The sequence below is a fragment of the Micropterus salmoides genome, unplaced genomic scaffold (assembly GCF_014851395.1).
Source record: "Micropterus salmoides isolate LMB-PRFRI ecotype aquatic unplaced genomic scaffold, ASM1485139v1 Ms_hic_scaffold_2, whole genome shotgun sequence".
NCBI lineage: Eukaryota > Metazoa > Chordata > Actinopteri > Centrarchiformes > Centrarchidae > Micropterus > Micropterus salmoides.
The window spans coordinates 49,006,451-49,030,021 of record NW_024041150.1 but is presented as its reverse complement, the minus strand read 5'-3'; the positions used below and the strand labels follow the sequence as shown (position 1 = coordinate 49,030,021).

General features: G+C 40.0%; 1 protein-coding gene and 1 pseudogene across 1 annotated transcript in view; one reads left to right on the top strand and one right to left on the bottom strand.

Annotated features, from left to right (window-relative positions):
* The window catches only part of LOC119912596 (zinc finger protein 721-like), a 343,224-nt gene that overhangs the window by 44,799 nt on the left and 274,854 nt on the right, over nt 1-23,571 (bottom strand). The gene's annotated exons all lie outside the window — the stretch shown is intronic.
* LOC119913330 overlaps nt 14,323-23,571 on the top strand; it is a 51,283-nt pseudogene continuing 42,034 nt past the window's right edge.

Below are 23,571 nucleotides of genomic sequence, written 5' to 3'. Positions count from 1 at the left end.
ACTCTGTAGCCCCTCTAAAGAAAATAGAAAATACTAAAACAAAGAAGGTTAGCTCCATGGTATAATACTGAAACTCGCAAATTAAAGCAAATATCGCAGAAACTTGAAAGGGATTGGCGTTCCACCAAACTGGAAAATTCTCGTTTAATTTGGCAAGATAGTCTTAAAACTTATAGGAAGGCCTTCTGTAATGCCAGAGCAGCGTACTACTCGTCATTAATAGAGGAAAATAGGAACAACCCCAGGTTTCTTTTCAGCAGAAAAAGAAACTCTCTGCCAGAGAGTCACAGCTCTATTGAGCCTAGTATTCCCATAGCTCTCAGTAGTTACGACTTCATGAGCTTCTTTAATGATAAAATTCTAACTATTAGAAACAAAATTCACCATGACCTGCCCTCAACTGGCACCGACTTATCTCTACTTAACTCAGGAAAATTAGAAACAGCCGTAAAACCAGATAAATGTTTAGACTGCTTTGCTTCCCTTAGTCTTTACCAACTAACTTCAATAATTACTTCATCTAAACCATCAACCTGCCTCTTAGACCCCATCCCGACTAGGCTGCTTAAAGATGTTTTACCCTTAGTCAGCACTTCTAGATATGATCAATCTATCTTTATCAACAGGCTATGTACCACAATACTTTAAAGTAGCTGTAATTAAACCTCTTCTGAAAAAGCCCAAACTTGATCCGGATGTTTTAGCCAACTATAGACCTATATCTAACCTTCCATTTCTCTCTAAGGTTCTGGAGAAAGCAGTTGCTGCTTTCAGCTGTGTGACTTTCTACAGAGCAATAGTTTATTTGAGGATTTTCAGTCAGGATTTAGAGCTCATCATAGCACAGAGACAGCACTGGTGAAAATTACTAACGACCTCCTTATTGCATCAGACAAAGGACTTGTCTCTGTACTGGTTTTATTAGATCTTAGTGCTGCATTTTATACCATTGACCATCAGATCCTATTGCAGAGACTGGAACATTTCATTGGCATTGAAGGAACCGCTCCAAGCTGGTTTAAGTCCTATTTATCAGATCGATTTCAGTTTGTACATGTTAACGATGAGTCCTCCATGCATGCCAAAGTTAGTCATGGAGTTCCTCAAGGATCTGTCCTCGGACCAATCCTCTTCACTTTATATATGCTTCCCTTAGGCAATATTATCAGGAAATATTCCATAAGCTTTCATTGTTATGCAGATGATACTCTGTTATATCTATCGATCAAGCCAGATGAAACTCATCAGTTAGCTAAACTTCAAATGTGCCTTCAGGATGTTAAAACCTGGATGACCTGTAATTTTCTAATATTAAACATGGATAAAAGTTATTGTTCTGGGGCCTAAGCACCTCCGTGACGCATTATCTAAAGATATAGTTTCCCTGGATGGCATCGCCCTGGCCTCCAGCACCACTGTGAGGAATCTAGGAGTTATCTTTGATCAGGACATGTCGTTTAAGTCTCACATTAAGCAAATTTCTTTTTTCACCTATGTATTATTGCGAAAATCAGGACCATCCTGTCTAAAAATGATGCAGAAAAACTAGTCCTTGCATTTGTTACTTCTAGGCTAGATTACTGCAATTCCTTATTCTCAGGCTGCTCGAAAAAGTCCATTAAGACTCTTCAGCTGATCCAGAATGCTGCAGCACGTGTTCTGACAGGAACCAGGAAAAGAGATCATATTTCTCCTGTCTTAGCTTCTCTGCATTGGCTTCCAGTAAAATCCAGAATAGAATTTAAAATCATTCTTCTTACCTACAAAGCTCTTAATGGTCAGGCACCATCTTGTCTTAAAGAGCTCATAATACCTTACTACCCCACCAGAGCACTGCGCTCCCAGAATGCAGGGTTACTTGTGGTTCCTAGAGTCTCCAAAAGTAGACTAGGAGCCAGAGCGTTCAGCTATCAAGCTCCTCTCCTGTGGAACCAGGTTCAAGTTTGGCATACACACATTCACACACGGAACAATTAGTATCTTGCCCTGACATCGATGTCGGAGCTGGGGATTGAACCTACCAATTAAAGGGCAACCCGCGCTTCCTCCTGAGCCACAGCCACCCCTAGTCTTGTTAACCTGCCGGTCAGCTCGCTCTGGTCCGTTTCAGTTACCATAAAGGCTTGAATGCGTGTGCACTCCAAATTTAGGTGTGGCTAGCTTAATCGCCATCTCATAAACGAGTGACGGAAACACTCGAAGCGGGTCAGTCCGTTTGTTGCCTCTTCTAAGAAGTCAGCCACAGAAGAAGTGGATGTGCTAGGAATTCAGCAGAACTGTGTCTGCAAACGGCGAGTTTTGCATCACACTTTAAAATGCTTCTACACTGCCGATATGTTGTTTGGTAAAATGTCTTTGGATTTTTTTGGTTATGCTGAACACCGAAAGTGCTTTTTTTTTTTTTTTTTTTTTTTTGCTATGTTTGGCAGATTAGTTTTCGGTGGCAGAACATTTGGTGCCTTACTATTAATTAAAAGTCTTGTACTAGTACGTGAAGTGTGGACTATGCTGTGCAAATGCCATGTAAATCAAATTATTTTTGTCAAAGGGCTTACTTCCTTTTGCCTGTAGTTGGTGCTCTGACATGGAGTGAATATTTGCATGTAGATGTGTGACTGTCATTAAACGTGGAAAGTTTAGAGTACAATCTCAGATTTGTACCAAAGTTATAACTTGGCCACGTTCGACAAAAGTTCACACTTAAAACTTTAAAATTCTCTGATTTTGTTAAGATCTGACAACATGATGGAACCATAGAAATGGACCTTTTCTTAAGAGGAAGAATCTTATTGTTAGAAACTAGAAAATGTCGCAAATCAAATTAAGTCTAGGTCTGTGCTACCCAGGCACTGCATTAGTCAAACTAAAAAACTGTTTTATGTTCCACAGACTTGCTCTAAAAGCCATTTATGGTTCTAGATAGCTCACTCCAGCATAAAATCTCACTATCTTTTTATCTGCATGTCTTTCTGTTTCTTTAGAAATTGAGACAAAGAGAGGGACTCAAGCGTCACCACTGTCAGCAATGTGACAAATCCTACCCAAGAGCAGGATCTTTAAAGATTCATCAGAGAGGTCACACTGGAGAGAAACCGTACAGCTGTGACCAATGTGGAAAAGCCTTCACTCAATCAGCTCACCTAGAAACCCATCGACGTATTCACACTGGAGAAAAACCATACATGTGTAACCTGTGTGGGAAACTTTTTGGTAAATCAGAGCACCTTAAAAGACACAAACGTATTCACACTGGAGAGAAACCGTACAGTTGTGACCAATGCATGAAAGCTTTCACTACATCAGGTCAACTTAAACAGCACAGGCGTATTCACACTGGAGAGAAACCGTACAGCTGTGACCAATGTGGGAGAGCTTTCACTTCAATCTCCTCCCTAAAAAGACATCATCTTTTTCACACTGGAGAGAAACCATACTGCTGTGACAAATGTGGGAAAGCTTTCACAACATCAGTTCACCGAGCAATTCACCAACATCTTCACACTGGAGAGAAACCGCACTGGTGCGACCAATGTGGAAAATTTTTTGCTACATCAAGTTACCTAAAAAGTCACCAACGTGTTCACTCTGAAGAGAAACCATACTGCTGTGACCATTGTGGGAAATTTTATTCTAAATCAGGTGACCTAGAAAACCACAGACGTGTTCATACTGGCGAGAAACCATTCGGATGTGACCAATGTGAGAAAGCGTTTGCACGCAGTAGTACCCTGAAACGCCACAAACGCTCTCACACTTCTTCATTTTGAACATTTTTGTAAGTCAAGCGAGCTGTTTCTGCCTGCCTCGTCCTCCTGCCCTGATTATTGTGTTGTCTAGGGCTTCATGATGATTCTAATTGCAGTTGCCCCTGAGCTATGCCACGCCGCAAATAAGCACCTGGCAGTATATGACTCTCTCTAACTGAGGTTCAACACTTTCATTGCTGCGCTCCATTTACCCGTGGTCAAAAGGAGTTGTTTACTAGCTTTTTTCCCCAAGATATGCTAAAATGCTGTTCCTGGGGCCCTTAAAATAGTTAGTCAGTACCCAGAGAGGTTAAAAGGAGAGTTGCGATTGATTCCCTTTCCAAAACCTAAAACACATCCAGAAAAAAGTAGGCCGTGGATTACAGCTTCATTCTTTATTTGTGTCACACAGTTTGACAGCCTGAATTATAACCTTCAAATGCACAATGCTCTAACACTTTGTTCAAAAAGTTAGACATTATTTCTCCAGGGAGTGAAGTACTAGACAGCGGCAGTGCCGTGCTAAAGGTTCGACAGTTCCGACAGTTTGTCAGACTTACCACCACTAACGAAGGGGGGTGTGGCTAAGCAAAGGGTCGTGATGTCAAGCTGTGCGACTATATAAACTCAAAAGGGTGCGATTTAATCAAACAAAAAGTGTACTGTGTGTGTGAAAAATAATGAGCAGACTCATTATCCATGCCCACACCGGGCTTTCGCATGTGCCCCTAAAAACTATACGTGCAAACTAAAGAATTATTAATGAGCAGCGTGCGAGGGGGGGAAGGTGAGAAGGCATTGGTTTGGCTAATTTACCGTTTAACGTTGGCTGTATTGGTGCCTTTTCTTGTTCAACATGTTCAACCTTCCATAAAGCTGATGTACTTGTCAGTGTCCCTTTATGTAGATCCAACCAATCACAGCCTGGATCGGGCAGGACACTAAAAAAAATTTGATGTGCTACAGAAAACTTTCAAGTGGTAAACACGTTGATTATTGGCAAGTTGGCACTTAGCATTAAAAATTTGAGACCAATGTAGAACCATTTTCTTGCCCAAGGAATTCATGAATAAAGCTACCCACAGAAATGAAACGGCTGTAACTGGATTTAATAATCAACTGGTGTTGAGTAAATTAGATTTTTATTTTCTTTTGTATATACTTTATAGTGTCAATACCCATCATTGATACATTTCCTGTTTTGCTTAAGTATAGTATTGTACACATGTTCAGTTTTATTTCCTGAAGTATTTGGTAGATATGTCCAGTTGTGTTTTTGGGGTTGTGGCTTTGGGTGAATCTTTACCGTGTATCTCAGAAGGGGTGGAGATCTCCAGGAGTTCTCATGTGTACCTTTTTTCTCTCAAATAGCTTCTCATTTGCAAATATCAACAGAAGTGATTATCAGAGAGACCATTTCTATTAGCTGTATCTTCAGAAGAGTCCACTCCTTCATTATACGTTAAGTAAAATCTTGTGGAGCCCTCAACTTTCCATGGCTTAGAAACATCATACTTTGTGCAGGAAAATCTGGGTCCCGTGATGTTTTTCTCATACAGGTCATGTCTTGATCCTTTTGTTACTTTACATATTCTTTTCCAGATTTTAAATGTGTTAACTGTATATAGAGTAGTTATGTATTTTGATCTGTTGTTATTTTCTGTTGCTGAATGTGTTTTTGAATCTGAGGTTTGTTCAGACTGAAAGCAAAACCAATAATAATAATAATAATAATAAAGCAATGACAGTCCCAGTTTCACAAGCCAAGAATTTTCTGTACATCACAAGCCAACACTTGAAAAAAAAAAATCACAAAGTCCACATGTTTAAGAGGCCTGAACCAGGTCCGCTGGATGCCTGTGGGTTAAACTGCTGTGGTTTGATCCAGTGTGGAGTGAGGAGCAAGACGCGCTGAATAAACAGGGAGTACAAAAACGCTACAGATGACATTTGTGTTCAGTCTGAACAAACCTTTGTTCTTGTGAAAGTCTGATTGAATCAAATAACCAGAACCAGAAATGACAAGATTGCGCAGTACTCCCCAGCACATTGGCCACATGCAGAGCTCCAATATATCAGCCAGGCCCCCAAAATAAAAAAACTCAGAATCGGATTTATTGCCAAGTATGTTTTGACTTACAAGGAATTTGTTTTGGTATATTGGTGCTTAAATAAGAATTATATTAAAAAAGCAATAAAAACCAGGTAATGTATCCACAACTATACACTAACAGTGGATAAGACGCATGCCTTTCATGTGAGAGACCCGGGTTCAATTCCCCACTGTGACCCATCCACCATTGTTTCCCTGAGCAAGACACTTAATCCCTAGTTGCTCCAGAGGCGTACAACCTCTATCATATATAGCAATTGTAAGTCGCTTTGGATAAAAGCGTCAGCTAAATGAATAAATGTTAATGTCTGAACTAATAATAATAATAAAGCAACAACAGCACCCTTTCATACTACTTCTGTTTATTTTTTTCAAGTTTCACAAGCCAAGAATGTTCTGTACATCAGAAGCCAGATGTCTCTAGATGTTATTTAAATTACAAACATTAAAACTGTCTTACAGCAGTGGTTTCCTCTGCCGTAGTTGCTGGAGTCACCTGCTGCGTTGGCTGCAGTGTGATTGTAGGGAATGAGGGCTCCGTGAGCTGACTGGCCGGCCGGCTGGCTCGTTGAGACACATCATAATAAGCTTGAATACAATATGATTAAGTTTGCAACCAAGCCACAAACATGACACTGCTTCTAACTGCTCCCTTGGACAGTCTTTGTGGCGTTAAGGGGCGGTTGGGGATATTTATTCAGGCCGGGAGTTGGACTCTATCTCAGGCCACCCGATCTAAATGAACCGCTAATTGTGTAGGGCAGGATAACTGTGTTTGTAGTTCTACATGTCACATTCAGTTAAAACGCACTACAATATTTAAATATAAGACTACTAATTACTTAAGAATTTAAAAATTACTTATGAAATTGAATAATCATTCAAATTACTTTTCTTGACAGACAGGTCCATCTTATGGACGAAAATGTATGACAGGATAGCTGTCATCAGTGGGAAGGATCCTCAGAGAGGTGCACCAACCATTTAATGAGCTGCGTCACTAGGCAAGTCACCTACATTAATTACATTACATACATGCTTGTGATAATGTTGATGTAACTTTATCTAAACTGGGTGGAAAACAGAGCCAGTCCATAAGCAGCTTCATGGTACTGGTTATACAGGATTGCCATTGTTGGATTCAAGGAGAGCTGAGTGAGCCTTATTATTATTATTATTATTATTTATCCAGACTATTTCATTTTCTTCACCACTCCATGGTGGGATCCACTCAACTGAATCAGCTCCGTTATTATTTGCTTATACTGGTCCATAGATAATTAAATTCCTGTAGCAATCATAGATCTAGCATAAGGAATCACACAACATGTCAGGATGGGGAAATCTCCAATAATAAACAGCAGTGTCAACATTTTTTTTAGTACATTCTTCCATCTGTCTGTAGTCAGCTATGACTACATCCCATCCCTCAGTTTTCTGTGAGTCCTGAGGGTTGTCACTTTTTTTATTTATTCAAGGAGCTTCACTGAGAGCAAGCTATCATTTGCAGGAAGGCCTTGATTACATTCACACCTGGAAGCTGCCCAGTACAACCCCAGCCATGCCTGTTGACACGTCTATCACACTCACCATGTTGGAAGCAGGAACTGTTTCACTTGGATACCAAAAAGAGTGTCGCCAGCCACCAGCTTCTTATGGATCACAGGCGGTGAGGGAGCCTCAGCCAGTCAGGCGTTGGCCTTCACATTCATTGTTTGGAAGTCCAGAGTACCAGACTCCAGCCTTGCACGGTTTCCCCTTCAGATCCATGTGTTTAATTCAAGTCTTCTTCAGAAGGAAGTCCAGAGTACCAGACTCCAGCCTTGCACGGTTTCCCCTTCAGATCCATGTGTTTAATTCAAGTCTTCTTCAGAAGGGCTCACAGCAACACACATACATCGTGTACATGTATGCTCGAATGAGTAAGGAGAGCTGAGTGAGCCTGTTATTTATCCAGCTTCAGGGTCAATCATCCCAAAGAGACACCTTGTCCCTGATGTCTGGATAACAGAGAACAGAGATGCTTTATGTGTTATGTTCAGATTCAGTGCCACATTACACGAGTCTCCTTTAGTCCAATGTTACATGATATATGTTTGGAGATGATATTTATGGAATTACCATTACACAACAGACAAAGGGACAGAGTTTTTAGTATTCATTTCTGATTTGGATTCCGCACACACGGAATCATTTTCATTTGCTGAATCAACATGAAGACGTTCAGAGCCTCTGCTTCTGCTGTTACTCCCTTTTACACTTGTGGAGAAATATTAATATTAGTTTCCACTTTTACTGTCCATCAGATCAGCCGACCAATCAACAAGCAGAGTGTTTTTGCCTGGTAACAGACGTCCTTATAGGGATCCAGATGGGGCTCCTCTCTCCTCCATTAGTGAAAGTGAGGGGAACATCCTGGATGGTGGTGGAGCTCCGTGGATCAATTTTCATGATGCTAAGTGGAGAAATGATTTCTACATATTGGAGGTCTTATTAACAGTTGTCCTCCTCAGGGAATATTCTATGAAGGTATTTTTGTGTATTTCTAATTCAAGCAAAAACGTGTTTTGAGAAGCATATTTATCGTACTACAATCAAAAATCAAGTTTGTAATTAAAAACAAACCGGTCTTTTTGTGTCACAAAAAGTTTCAGTTGCTAATTTGTCTTCTTTGATTGCAAGTCGAAAGGTTTTCCTTGCGAGTCGGAAAGTTTTGCAGGTTAAACCATTTTGCAAGTGAGAGTTTTGCAAGTCGAAACGTTTGTGAGTCAAAAATGGTCGAAATAAGAGATTCTATTGGTGGGTTTGACAGACCAGTCATTGGTTTGCATTGACCGTATGGCAACGCCCACAATCCCATCACTCAGACGGATCCGACCAGCACTCAGCTACTGGAGACAGAGCTGTAGCGTGTACAGGCTAGATGTAGGTAAGCTGGCGTTATGTTGCTCATTTCCATAGAAATGCTTTTAAATGTAGTATGGCATGATTTAATGATTTATATTTACCATTGGCAAGAGTCCATCACTGTCTCCTTTTTAGAATGACATGTATAACGGTTAGCTAGCCGTCTTAGCATGAAGCTTGACTGGCAGTGCATCTGTGCACTCAGACACTTACCTTATTTAACGGCTCTGCGTGGGCCGCGCGCCCGAGATAAACGTCATCACGTTTTGTGCACGATGGCTTCTGGGACGAACCGTATATGGATGATAAACTAATGTCAACTTCCGTCACTATTGTCTGCGGGCTGCTGCGGGCTGCAGTGGAACCTTCTCATTTTTGGTTAGTTTCCGAGAACTTTAATAAAATGTTATTGATGTGGAACTATGGCCAACGGTCATAAGGCTATACACATAAAGATAAAATTATCCACTGTTAAAAGTGCTGAGCAGTTAGTGTATTGGAAACTCAATAGCAACAAAGTTATAAAAGTGGTTACATTTCTGATTTCTCTTTTTTGGTCCAAAGCTAAAGAAGAAAAACAATTCAGACATAATTGGCAACTTTAAAAAATCGAGGTTGGTAAATTTTTAAGAAAATATGGTAGTATAAAAGTCAAATCCAGAAGGGCTGAAGAGGTAATAACAAAGATCTTTTATCTCAGAGGAACCCAGATATATTATTAGAGGAGGAAAAAGTGGAATTAGCTAACATCATTCTAACAGTAACAATATTAATAGACTAAATATTAATGGGGTTGTAGAAGAGGATTTCAAATTAATGTTACTGTAGTAACTTTTATAGAGATTGATATAGCTCTAAATTCTACCAACAATCAGCTGTGTCCTTTTATAAACTCTCTGACAGTTAAATGAGAACAAAATGGAATTATGTGATAAACCTATCACACCTGAGGAAATTAAGAAAGCAATTAATCATCAAAAAAACATTTTTTTTAAAATCACAAGGTACTGATGGCATGGGCGCCTTATGGAGGGGTTAGGACAATTCCCAAAAAATAATTATAAACTAATATAAAATTGTACATTATATAAACCATCATCGAGTATAAATATATTTCAAGTATAATAATAAAATTAATGATCTTTTTGTTTTTACTTGTTTTTGGCAGTAAAAGTTAAAATCTCCATTGACAAAAAAGTGAATCTCCATATTGACCAACCACCCTGTATCTGAATGAAATGGTTTGGTCCTGCCTCAGCATACTGTATCAGTGACGGTGTTTAGATGCAGTCAATAGATGCGCCAGAAAAACTCTGTCTCTCTTGCTCTTTTTACCATAACAAAATGACAGATATTCAAACACAAATTATTTGCTCCCATAATGATCATTATGAAATAAACCACCTGTCTGTACTGAATGCTGGACAGCAGCTTACCTCAGCCTCCATGTAAGTTACAGACTATATTGAAATAATCCAGTTTGATATGTTCATTTAAATTGAATTATGGCCATTAATGACATCTACAGATACAGACTTTATTATTATTCCATCATGATGGGCAATTTATTTGAGAAGCAAATAGTGAACTGCATCCTGTATGCAGACTTGCATGGTCAAATCACCAGCAGTAAATATTGACACTTGCAAGCCTTTAATTACAGTTATGTAAAGCTTTTGATAGGACAGTTAAGTCTTAGAGAAGTGGTTACAACAGCTGTGCAGAGGTGGTCCAATTACATTTTTTTTTATCATGGGGCCCAAAATTCTTGGCGGCCCTGACTGACTGATGGACTGACTTCAAAATTATATCAGTCTTTTGCTAACAAACTGGCTCCTTTTTTATTAGAAGTTTTTGCCGAATGCATGGAAAGAGAATCTCTTCCAACCGCCATGACTCAAGGACTGACCATGTTAATTCCCAAACCAAACAAAGATAAATTACAAATAATATTAGACTAGATGTCCTGGATTACGCAGATTTTATTGATGATAATGGGTTTGTTTCATTTTTAGACTTCTATAAAGCTTTCAATACAGTGGAGCATCAGTTCATCTTAGTCTTTAAAGAAATTTCACTTTGGTGATTTTTTTCTGTACAGATATTAAATATTAATTAATATAAGAGTAGCAACAGTTCTGTTAAAGTTATGGGTGGTACATCCCCTAGATTTAATCTAGCTGTCATATGTGCCATAATTAGCTGCATTAGGCAGTGTTGCCCCATTTCAGAGAATTAATTATAACTCAGCTGGCAGATGACACCACATTATTCATGAAAAAAACAAATTTCTGTTGCAATTGATGTAATCAAGAGGTATTCTAAGGCTTCTGGTTTGTATTTGAATGTACATTAGTGTGATCTTATGGCCACTAAAGAGAGCTCTAAACCAGTTCTTTGTAATATTCCAATATAAAATTAACTTCTACATTTAGGTATATTTGTTACTAAGGACCAGAGTAGAATGACCTAAAATTTTAATCCTGTCATACAAATATAGAAACCCTTCCTCCATTTTGAATGGAAAAATGTGGGCCAGATCTGGACCAGTTCCATACTGGATCTGGCCCAGAGTCTCTAAGATACTGTTGAGGATCCGGTTTTCACATCTGGACTGGCACTGGGCCAGCTCCATTTATTAGTTCTGGCCTGGATTCACACCACCTCTGGCCTCTTTCATAACCTTGATCTATACCCACAAAACATATACAAAAATATGATTTTTTTGTTAAAGGGATAGTTAAAATTTTACCATCAGATGTTGTGCATGACTCACCAAGTGCTATGGATCCTACTACTAGATAACTCTGAGAAGCCAAAGGGTTACTGGGATAGTTTCAACCACAGAACTTATGGCAAGAGCTGGTCTATATAATGTTTAACAAATAGTGACTGGTATATCACTAAGGTACACTAAGATTTCTTGTTTTACTTTCGTTTTCATTTTCCTTGCATTTTAAACTCGATTACTTTTTTCTTTTGAATTTAAAAAGCATGGACATTTAGATTTTAACCATTTTCCATGACCATGGTATAAATAACAAAGATTTTATAGCCAAAATACAATATCCAACTCCAACTAGTCATGTGAAACCCATAAAAAACTGTAAAATGTTCATACACATTGTTTGGTGGCTTTACGGGAAACATTGATGAGGCAAGTGGAGAAGTGGGAATGTCATAACCCTCACATGACACCCAACAAATCATCAGTAGTGGAAGAGTGGGGGATGGCCGATGTGTTCATTTCTGCAAAGGATAAAAGAATGTGTGATTACTCAACTGATAATGGCAATCACAAATTACATAAAATCCACAGAGATTAGTAATTTTAAAGGGGGCTGGACTAGACTAGGGCTGGAAGATTTGACCTAAAATCAAAATCCCAATTAAGTGAACATTTTACCGCGATTACAACTAATGAATGATTATTTAGATTTTTGCCCTGCTAGTTTATCTACTAGTCACCTCCACATATAATACGTATACTAAAATACTTATCAACAGAGTTCTTGTCAGCATTTCTTTAAAATATTTCTTTTCCCTTTACTCCTTTCCAATTAATCTGTTTGGCCACTGTGTTTGAGAAAACCATTGAATGTATATTCCAAGATTGAACAGTAAATACTATTAACAGAATGTTATCTGTGAACGTTGCTAAAATAAGGATGAAAGAGCACTGTATGCAGATCAGTGGTGAAGTTACTAGTACAGCAGAGCTGACCGGAAGTCAGACAAAATGTAAAAAGTAGTAAAACACACAAAACATTTTATACATTTGACAGTTATGTGTAACGTTACCTGTATCTATATAATCATATGAAAAGGACAACAAAAAAATACCTTTGGAAATAAATGTAAGAGACTTATTTTGAGAATATTAAATTCAATGAGTTTTTAAATTATTTTAAGACCCAGTGGGTAACGTTACCCTGCATGACAAATGACCCCAGGAGCTCAGCTCTGCTAATGTTACAGGTTTGCACTGCATTGTGATTTTGGAACAAACCCCAGTGGTAGTAACGTTATGTACAAAGCCAGCAACAAAAAATATGAGGCAAATTAAAAAGAACGAGTAATGCTGATTGTACCACTGCCAGCCATCTCAGTGTACTGATATCATGAACCTCATTGTAATTTTTAACTGTAAAATTTGATGAATTACTGAGAACCATCAGCCTCTAGACAAAACAAATAACATTTCTTACAGCTCCTGACAGAAATCTGAGGGTAAACACTTGGTAAGCTTAACATAGCACACTATATCCCTCGGAAAACGCCCCAAATAAATATCCAGAATGAATCAGGAACTGCTCCTCAACCATATTACCGCAGTGTGATTTCATACAAAGTCAATGAAAAGACACGTAGAGAGGAGATTTCCCGCCCATAGACCTTATTTGTCATAATGAATTTACGTTTTGATTAATGTCAGATGAAAATTCCAACGTCTTTAGATGGCTTTGATTTTTTAAACACTTAACGTTATAAAGTTATGATAGGTAAGTTATGCTCAACTATAGCCAAGATCAAATCAAAGCCGGAAAAAAATACTTACATTAACTTAACTTACCCTATTAATCCAGGGCTGAAGAAAAGATTGAACCTAAAAAGGAGACAGTTGCTGTCAGTTGGTGCTGTTGGAAACTAACGTTACAACATCGTTGTAAGTTAACTAACGTTAAACAGCATTAATGTTTTATGCTAGCTGCACACAAAGTTGTTTATTAATGCTAGCTAGCTTAGCTATCCGTTCATTCAGTTAATTTAGCTAACCCAGCTAAAAAGCTAACGTTAGCCAATGACTCTTCAACAGTTTTAGCCATTTTAAGAAGTTAAAACCCGGTCAAAACATTCCTATGTGATGATGTTAACAAGCATTACACCACTATTAAAAACAATCACACTAAACTGTTTGACTGTAACATCGTTCAACTTACTGTTATAAACTCTGTCCACAAAGCCTCCAGTCCGAACTGATCCAAAGAAAGAAACAGTTCGCGCGCTCGTTCCGACGAGTCCGGGCCAGAACTATTATGATTCCGCCGACTGATGGAGGCTCACGCCCGATCCTGAGTGCACACAGACTACATGCGGGCCGCATCCGGAACGGGGCAGTAAAACGGGCGTGACTGTTACACGGATCTGCCGGTTTGGAGGCGGATTCGGCCCAGAGTCAGCTGCTATCTGGGGAGTTTCTTTCAGAATATAATATACCTGTTACAGCTGGAGACTATGCAAAAGATTCTGGTGCAACATCTTCCAGAGTCTGTACGCTGTTCAAATCTCAAACAAGGGTCGCTGCACAATTGCCGCTGTTATGACACTCCATCCATCCATCCATCACTCCATCCATCACTCCATCACTCCATCCATCACTCCATCACTCCATCACTCCATCCATCACTCCATCCATCCATCACTCCATCCATCCATCCATCACTCCATCCATCCATCCATCACTCCATCCATCCATCCATCCATCACTCCATCACTCCATCCATCCATCCATCCATCCATCCCGCGTACAGGGTCGCGGGGCTGGAGCCAATCACAGCTGACAGCGGGGTAAAGATGGACCCTTCTCAGGGGCGGCGGCTTCTATGATCGCGCGAGAGCCTGTGGGGTCGCGAGAATACGGCCGTCCACGAGTTCTCATATCTGAAGAGCTCCGACAGTCACAAAGGAGACCTGCTGGATCTCAGAGACCAGGACCACTACAAGAGCGGAATGGAGGAGGACAACCAGGACCCGGAGCCCCGGAGCAACAACGTCCCCGGAGGACAAACAGCAGGCTCGAGCTCTGATAGCACCGATGTTCAGGTCAGTGTTCATGAACACAGCTAGCAGCTAACAAGAAGCTAACGTGGCGTTAGCTCGGCCTGGTTCCGACACGTAGCTTCATATTGACTGTAAACAAGATGTAATGTAGCAGGATTCAACAGTGGAGCCATCAGAACCCCGTATCTCTACAGAACCCACACTTAATGTGACGGTCGGAACCGGAGAGTCTCTTGTAGCATGTAGCCTGCTGATGTCGCCTGCTAGCTAGCTAAAACTGGACAAAGGTGAAGATGGCCGTACGCGGGAGCGCGCGCACTCTTTACATTTACAGCTGCTTTCATCTGGATCAAACAGACATAAAGTGCAAATAAACATCACTTTGTGTCCGTGGTAATAGCAAATGTCTTTGTCTACCTTAACATTTCTTTTAACGGAATAATCAGAATTGTGATTTTACAGTTTATAGTGTAACCAGGCCGGTGTGACGGTTTAAGTGGTGGCTGTATTAACTGGTGCCAGATGTGTCGCAGGCGTCGCTTCAAGATCCATTGACTGCAAACCAGGAACAACGTTCTGATAACTTTAGCTACATATAATGTATGTTTGGATATTAGGGCTACAACTAATGATTATTTTCGTGGTTGACTAATCTGTTAATTATTTATTCGATTAGTCAACTAGTCACAATTATTTTTCACACCCTAACCCTAATTAAATCATTAAACTAATTAAATATCTTTCAAGTGAATTACAGCACACAGCCTAACTAGCTAATGTTACCATTGAGCAGGGTACACGCGGGGTCTTAAAAGTATTAAAAAAGTCTTAAATTTAGTTACCAAAGTATTAAATTTCGTTTACCAAGGTCTTAAATTTTTACTTGTCCATTCGTAGGATTTAATTAATGCCGCAACATCATAAATTAATACTTTGTGTGTGTGTGAGACTTAACAATTTACTCCTTTTGGTGTGACTCTGATGGTAAGCACTTTGTAACTTGTTTTTGAAAAGTGCTCTACAAATAAAGATTATTATTATTTTACGGCAGTACAGGTAACGTTACTGTTTACGTCAGTGTTCGCGGTGCACGAGCTCTGGCATCCAGCTCTGCGCGAATCGTTCAGTTGTTAGAAAAGAAAATGTCTGACGTGCTACTAACGACGACTCAGAATGGGCGAGTGTCTGAAATTCAGAAAGCCAGAGATACGAACAAATTGGCAGACGAGACTGAGGGCAGTGGCTCTGAGGTTAGTACAACAGGCTGATCGGCGAGCCGGTGTTATGCCGAGTTTTGCCTGCCTCTCGAGAAGTGCATCCACCTCCAAATAATGCTTTTAAACACTACAATAGTCTTTGTGGGCTTCATCAATGGTGATAAATGATTCGAAGTATATATTTTATGAACGTTTAGAGTCTTTAATATTTTAATGCACTTAGTAGAAGTACCATTCCTTGACATTCAGTAAATAGAGCCTATGTGGTGATAACGCTGTTTGACCTTTTACTGTATAAACCAGACTTAGAACAGACTGATATTGAAAGCTGGTATGTATGTGGGCTATAAAACCTTTTCTTAAATGGATTGTTAATAAAATAGATTAGTCTCAAAGTGAACATGTAAACAATTTCACATCAATAATATTTGCTACTGGCTACTGGAACTTTTTCAGCTGTCTGTAAAGAGTGAGAGAGAATAAGCATGTTGTGACGGTTCGAGTGCACAGGTTTAATTATTACTATTCGGGGTGGCAGCCAGGTCTCTCCCCTGGCAGTGAGATACTGGTCAACTGTTTTTAAATCAAATGTCACAAAGGATATTTCAAAAGAACGTACACCCTCCCACTGAATGACCATAAAAGAAAGAAACACCACAAACTCAAAAGCTTAGCACAAAACAAAATATTGTGATTTCACACAAAAACACAATTGCAAAGTAAAGCACAAGTTAATTTCCAAAACACAAAAATATATTCAGTCCAGTGTCAAAGCAAAAAAAGATGAATAAACCTCAGTCACAAACAAAAACAAAACATCATGGTACAGAAAAACGAGTCTGATAACTCACGGAGTCCAGTCAGTCAGTTTTTGCTGCTGGGTTGTGAATGTTTTGCCAGCTTCCGCAAACAATTTGAATGATGATCCGAAGGTGAATGAGCACTCTTTAATTCTGACTAAAGCTACGAGAAACGTCTGGCTCTAAATCATGCTGTCTACGATACAGTGAGCTGCTGTTGAATGCATCGAATACTACATGGCTACTATTACTAATACATGGTCATGTTTATTTACATGTCCGCTCTAGTTTATTCGTTTGGCAGATATATCGGTCGTGTTCTGCTTGTAGCTGCTGGTACTGTGGGACACTGAGCACACAGAGCGGTGATTACAGTCAGAGAGGCGGCTGCAGCAGAGCCAAAGGAGAACATTTTTTAAAATTAATAACGGCTATCTGTTTTTAAAATGACCGATGCTAATTACTGGAAAAATGCTGAATATCTGCGCCGATATTTGGCCAGACTGATTATTGGTCGACCCCTATTATTTATTTTACCACTAGATGAATATAAATTCCAGTTACAGCTGTTTCATTTCTGTGGGTTGTTTTATTCATTAAATCCTTGTCCAAGCAAAATGCTCTGCATTGGTCTCTAACTTGTTATAGCTTAGTACAGGGTGTCTGCGGTGGGATCTACCGAGCGCCTATTTCACTCTTAAACGCTCCAAAAAATTGATCCGTGCGAACCGGAAAATGATTTAGGAATACAACCGACCGTAATCTCCCACCCCGCCGGACCCTCATTGTTAATCGTCCAAAACATAGTCGGAGTGGCGATCAGGAGTAACGGGATTAACCCTGTTTGCCGGTCGCTCTATGGCCACTTTGAACAGCCCCGTTCCTGAAAAACAAGAGCGAGATGCGCCGCCAGCAGCGGGATCGGTAAGAGAAGACAACAGGGAAAATTCAAGGAGCGTGTGGGTTTGGCTAACGTTAGCTGACTATTTAGCTAAAACTTAGTGTACTATTAAATTAACAATATACTTTCAATTTAATGTTGTACAAATACAGTCATTTAGACCAGTTCCTCCTCCAGGTTGTGCCTGTGCTACACCGCCAACAGTACTAACATTATTCGTCACTCAGTTTATTTTCTTCATCTTTGTTCCCTTGTGGCCTATTTCAATTTTGTTGTATTGAACAAGTGGACGGTGAAAGTAATCACACGTATCATTGCAGGCAAGCTCACATTATCTAGTTTAAACCAACTAAAACACAAAATCACACTGTGGTTCACATGATTTGCTGTAATACTGCGTACATAAACGTCATAGCTTTTGCAGGAAATCTGACCAGTCCTTCATATAGAAAACTGCTGGTCCATACAGGCTGTTACAGCAACTGAGAAAGTTGGTGAATGCCTCAATTTTAGGTGGCGTTACAACCTTATGATATAGGCAATAAATGTTATAAATATACTTAAATTCTGTCTTATTGTCTTATTCGTCAGTTCCAAAACAAAGCAGAGGGCTCTCCGTGATTCAAGCCCTTCTGATGTTGACAGTGTTTTCACTCAAAGTCGATCTCATTCTTGTTTGCCCTGAAGGGCTTCAGCACATAGAACTATATTGTTGTTTTTATCCTTATGTGGAGTTTGTTTTGGGAGCCGGGCGTTTTCTGGTGTTCTACATGTTGTTAGCTGCGCTGGTGTTGCTGTGTACACGGAAAGTGCTTGAATGTAACAGCAAATGGATTTTGAGGGAAATGTTTGCGTAGGATCGGGTGTACTGGCCGTCAGAGGCAACAGGAAAAAAAACAGGCAAGGGGCTCGTTTTTTTGTGAGGTTACAACCCCTTCACACAGGCAATAAAACAAAAGTGATTTATTTAAGTAAACTACATATAGCCCCTTTAATCTTAATAATTAATCTTTAAAGCCCCCCTCCAGTGTTGTATTTTGACATTTCCATGATATTTCATGTTTTTCTGAGTCATTTCCTTACAATGCTGATTACCCACATAGTTTGCCAAATGTTTTTTGACAAATAGATTAATTTTGTGTTCAAACTTGCAAAAGTTGCTTGGTTGTTAAAACGGGGTTGTGACGTATGACTATAGTAATTCCATAAGTCATACGTCATTCTCCAAGCTTGCGTAGGCGCACTGTCACGCCTCGTTAAGTCAGAGCATCAAACCGATAAACATCGTTGTGAGCTAGCTAACCAATTTATCATGTAATTTACTTAGAACTTACGTTAAGTATGTCTCTGTGTCTGAATGTTGTTTTGCCTTTCTAGTTAACTAAGTTGTACTTAGCCAGATGTAGTTAGCTAGCGTAGTTATTGCAGAAAGTTGGCTAACATAGGGTCTTCATTTTATTTTTTAGTTTCCTCCCATTGGTTTTCATTTGTGCGTGCGGTATTGGAGGAGAGCTGACAGAAAACGCGTTGCACTTTCACCTGCTACCGTCTATATACAGTCTGCAACATGCATTTTGCTGACGACCGTTTTACCAATGCATCTGCGGAGGCACCCCCCACACCCCGCGGTAAAGTAAGCACACCATAAAACGTAGTGAGTTATCGTGTGCAGTGCGTGACAGGACCATCGACTGTATGATTGATAACAGCTGATACGCGCACATTAGTTTCTGTCATGGGTAAGTAATGGCTACTCCTGCCAGACAGTAAGGTGTACTAAACTTTACAGTGTAGTGACAGCATATCGTTAGCGAACACTCCAGCTGGTCAGTTTTTGGTTGTCATGGTAATGTATTATGTCCAACTATTAACCACACCCCCATTCTCTGTTTGAGAAAGAACATTAACCAAAATCGGTAGTTAAAACTGGCTGGAGGGGGCTTTAAGTGAATAAAATTGTCATTAGTCAATTTGAAAAAAAACATTTGTTTGAAGCCCTTGTACAAGGAAAATTTTTTTTACAGTCAGGATTGTATGAGATTAAGTGTGTTGTACAGTATATGCTACTTACAAAGTCAACATTACATTCAAGTTATATAGAGAAATAACTATTTTACATGGTGCGGTGCTGAACATAAATTTAGGAGTCTCAGCTTGAGGGAAGAAGCTGCTCTGCAGTCTGGTGGTACGATCGGGTGGCAGCAATGTGAACAGGCTGTGGCTTGGGTACTTACTGTCCTCTAATATCATATGTGCTCTGCAGGCACCCCATCTCACCTTACCTCGCTAATGCTTGGGAGATGGGTACCAATGAACTTCTGAGCAGTTTAACCAACTGCTGCAGAGCCCTCTGCTTCACACTCTTTTTGCTTTATTTTGCTCTTCTGTAAAAGGTTACAAGAAGCTGGGATTGGAAATCTTCAAGTTACTTTAATTTCTATACTTCCAGTTCATAACAGAAGTTATGTCATTGCACTTTTCATACGGAGCTAAATTTTGGGTTAGCATACTGTTACAGCTTCTGCTGCAAAATCAACTTGAAGCTAACATGCAGAGAGGAAAGACAGCCTCCAGACAGCTCCAGACAGCGATGCAAGTATCCTGTCGTAATAGCCAACATCATTACAGCAGGATGTCTTGGTGAACTAGAAAGTAAGCTGAATGTCTGTGGTTAAGTCATTGTGAGGAGATTTTCACAAAAATATGTGTTGTGGATTAGAATTGCTAACCGCATCTTTAAGGCATGCTTGAAGTTTAGCTAACTGAGGGGAACAAGATCGGTCCAAGCACAGGACCTTGTTGAACTTGTGACTAACTTTGCTGTGCACGTAGGATTGGTTAAAACATACAAACTGAGATCTGTCCGATAATTAGAACTCTAACCAGCTTAGAGCGGTTCCTTTAATGCCATTTCCCCAGGTCCCTCTGTGGACACATTGTGGGTTATGTTCCACAGACATGCTCTAAATGTCATTTATGGTTCAGGAGGACGTCTCACTTATTGTCTTTCTCTCTGTTTGTCTGTCTGTGCTATAGAAACGGAGAGGCGAGGGACCCAAACGTCACCACTGTCAGCACTGTGACAAATCCTTCACAAGCCCTAGATATCTAAAGATTCATCTCAGACTTCACACTGGAGAGAACCGTACGGTTGTGACCAGTGTGGGAAAGCTTTCATTCGCATATATGACCTAAATAAGCACCATCTTATTCACACAGGGGAGAAACGGCACTGCTGTGACCAGTGTGGGAAAGGTTTCATTTCATCAGGTGACTTAAAAAGGCACAATCGTGTTCACACTGGAGAAAAACCATACTGGTGTGACCAATGTGGGAAAAGTTTCAAAATGCCAAGCCACCTACATGTCCATCGACGTATTCACACTGGGGAGAAACCGTACAGCTGTGACCAATGTGAGAAACTTTTCACTAGATCAGATAATCTAGTAAAGCACAGACGTGTTCACACTGGGGAAAAACCGTACTGGTGTGACCAATGTGGGAAATCTTTCACTCAATCAAGTCACCTACATGTCCATCGACGTGTTCACACTAGGGAAAAATCCCACTGGTGTGACCAATGTGGGAAAGCCTTCAGCAGCTTAAGTAGCCTAAATAAACACCGTCTTCTTCACACTGGGGAGAAACCGCACTGTTGTGACCAATGTGGGAGAAGTTTCATTTTTTCAGGTGACTTAAAAAGGCACCATCGTGTTCACACTGGAGAAAAACCGCACTGCTGTGAACAATGTGGGAAAGCCTTCACTACATCAGGTCAACTAGATGTCCATCGACGTGTTCACACTGGGGAGAAGCCGTACTGGTGTGACCAATGTGGGAAATTTTTCACTAGATCAGATGAGCTAAAATGCCATCGTGTTCACACAGGGGAGAAACCGTACTGCTGTGACCAATGTGGGAAAGAGTTCACTACATCAAGTGATATAGTAAAGCACAGACGTGTTCACACTGGAGAGAAACCGTACTCGTGCGACCAATGCGGGAAAGCTTTTTCACAGCGTTGTCACCTTAAAGCCCACAAATGCATTAACTCCGCTTCGTTTTGAAAAAAATTTCACAACAATTAAATAATACTCACAAATGGCAGGTTGATGATTTAGATGAAGAAAGTTAGTTGGTAAAGATGGCCGGCCTCACATGCTCCTCCCACGGGTTGGCACATGCTCCCCCCCGCCGCCACTTGGGGGGCTCCTCAACTTTGAAAACTTCCAAGAACATTTTTGTTCCGCCATCACTTTTCGTAAGACTGTCAATATTTGCAATCTACACAGTTGATTTCTCACCTCGAAACTTCTCAGAAGTAGATTTAGTGAAGAAATAACGTGTGAAATGTGAAACTTTGATACGAAAAAAGGTACCAACAGGTACAACTTTTCCCGATGGAAACCCAAAAACAGCAAGGACAGTCAAGTGAAGTCGGCCGCTACCATTCAGTGGAAAAGGGGCTTTACACACTAACCGCACCCCCCCAGAAATTCAAGAAATTATTGTGTTTTGTAAGGACCTGAGCACAAACATGCAAGGACTCTATTGAAACTGAAGGATTTCTTCTTTTTTTTGTAGGCAGAGACGAAACTTTGCACACATGTGAGGCGGGAAAGAAAAATTATGTATTTTATGGGCGCGTAAAATGGCTCGCTAGCGCCCCCTAATGAGCGTACGAAATATGTGGTACATGTCTAGACATACAAGAAAAGCCTCCTAGAGCAATGCCTGACACCCAACTGGAAGTCGGCCATTTGGATTTAATGGCCTAGAGAACTAGTAAAATCGACTTCAAATTTACCCTGTGCAGTTTAAGCCCATTTCTGATTAAAAGTTGGACTAACTAGTGCTGCACGTTTTTGGAGAAAATGTCATATTGGAATTATTGTGGTCAATATTGTAATTCATGATTCAAGAAAAAAAAAATCTTTAATATTCTTGTAAGTAAATATTTCGGGCACTATTCAACCAGCGCTACAATGGAATATTAGCTCACCGTCCAGTAGTCTGCCAGGTTTTTTTCCTCAAGAAATTGCTTGGTAAATAAAATATTAAACAATTTTCAGTTTATTATCACACAAAGAATCAGCCAATATTCTGTATATAACTGTGAAGCTTGAACCACAGAATGTTTTTAAACACATTTTCCTCCTTGAGTACTATTTTTATTTTTTATTCTTTATTTTTTTTATCTGTATTCACTGTTTTTATTTGATTTTGTTTAGACATTATTGGGTCAATATACGTCACTGATACATTTTACATGCTGGAGTTTGTTTCCTGATGTATTTGTTAGATGTGTCCAGTTGTGTTTTTGGGGTTGTGGCTTTGATGAGTCTTTACTGTGTATCTCTGAAGTGGTGGAGGTTTCCAAGATTTCATGTGGACCTTTTCTCTCAAATAGCTTCTCTCTTGCAAATATCAATAGAAGTGATTACCAGAGAGACCAAATCTATTAGCTGTATCTTTAGTCCACTTCTTCTTCATAATACGTTAGGTAAAATCTTGTGGGGCCCTCACCTTCCCATGGCTTGAAAGCATGATCAATCCTGTTTGGAGTAAAATCTGGGTCCCATGATGTTTCTCTTAAACAGGTCATTTCTTGTTCCTTTGATTACTTTACATTTTCGTCTCCGGAGTTTAAATATGTTAAATGTATATAGAGTAGTAGTGTATTTTGATCTGTTGTTGAATGTTATTTTGAATCTGTTGAGGTTTGTTCAGACTGAAAGCAAAACCAATTGTAGTTGTACATGTCGGCTCAAGTCTGCTGTTGTGAATTTCTGCATTCTAGTCAGTATGTTGAAGCAGCTGCAGTTTTAAAAGTTTTATTTTTAAGGAAACCAGAAAGCAGAGTCAGTCAAACCTGATGAGAACAGCTGACTTCAGTAAAATCATCACAGCAGTCTGACGCGCTGAACCAACTTCAGCAGCTACAGAGAAGCTGCTTTGTTTCAAACAGTGACATCGCGAGAACACGAAGGCTCCACGGGATCCCGCAATGCTCCTGGATCTCAGCCTGAAGAGCTCCGAGACCAGAATCCAGACTCAGTCCAGGACAACACGGTCCACCAGTCACAGCGGAGACCTGCAGGACGAT